Raw genomic sequence first — 1,154 nt, 5'->3', positions numbered from 1 at the left:
AGGAAGGTTGAATCAGGCTCTACGGTCAGTGGTCCCCCACAACATAATAATGTGCGGGGACCTACCGACCAACGCAGGCCTCCACCTGTCAGTCGGGACATGCTAGCAAAGGGACAGGGAAATAATGCGAACAGCAGGTTGCACTATAATGGTTCATAATTTAGAGATGTCCATGACTATAATGAGGTGGATTCTAGTAGAGGAAATTCTGGTCGGCGACAAGGAGAGAGGGGTGAAGAACAGAACCCTCCACCAAGACAGAACCGACCAATGAGCAAGAATGTTGGGGGCAGCCTAGACAGCCCAACGTCTTTGATCGACTAGACGCGAACGAGCAAAGGCATAGGGAGGAAGATTTGAGGGATGTTCTCAATGACAGAAGAGAAATAAACGATGAGTATGCCCCTCCAGCACCATTCGCTCCAATAGTACCAGGTGATGTACAGGCCCAGCTCAATGCTTTGAATCAGGTCGTCCAGCAACTAGTGGGGAACCGGACATCCCATATTGAATTTGACTGGAGAAAGGACACTTCGTTTGTGCAAAGAATCGCGATGGTCGAGACTCCAAGAAAATTTAAGATGTCGGTCTTGCCCAACTTCACTAGATTAGAAGATCATGTATCTCACATGAACAAATTTAAGATACAGATTAACCTCCAAAAGGTGTCAAACGACGCTCGGTGCAAAATCATTCCAGCCACCTTATCCGAGACTGCTCAAGAGTGGTTTTTCAAATTCCCTCCGGCCAACATAGTGTCTTGGGAAATGTTTGTGAAGGAGTTTTATGGACAATTTTATGCTGGTTGAGTACATTCGACCGAGGCCAATCAGCTAGTCGAGATATGCCAGAAGGAGGGAGAAACCCTGAAGGGGTATGTTCAATGATTCATGCGAGCTGTTGTTGGGGCTAAGATGGTTGGCGATGAAGGAAAGATGATGGCTCTTACTGCTGGAGTACGGCGCCAGAAAGATGAAGGAAAGATGAACAAATGGAAGAGTTTGTGGAAGAATGGGCTCAAGAGCACTCAAGAATTTCTAGACCAAGCAGACAGATACATCAAGTTCGAGGAGGCCATTGCCAACGAAGGGAAGTCTCCCACAGACAACCAGGGCCTGAAAGAAGTTCCCACTAAAAGCCGCCAATGGGTTTGG

This window comes from Humulus lupulus, chromosome 1 (genome assembly GCF_963169125.1).
Source record: "Humulus lupulus chromosome 1, drHumLupu1.1, whole genome shotgun sequence".
In the NCBI taxonomy this organism is placed as follows: Eukaryota; Viridiplantae; Streptophyta; class Magnoliopsida; order Rosales; family Cannabaceae; genus Humulus; species Humulus lupulus.
Note: the sequence above shows the minus strand (reverse complement) of the source record.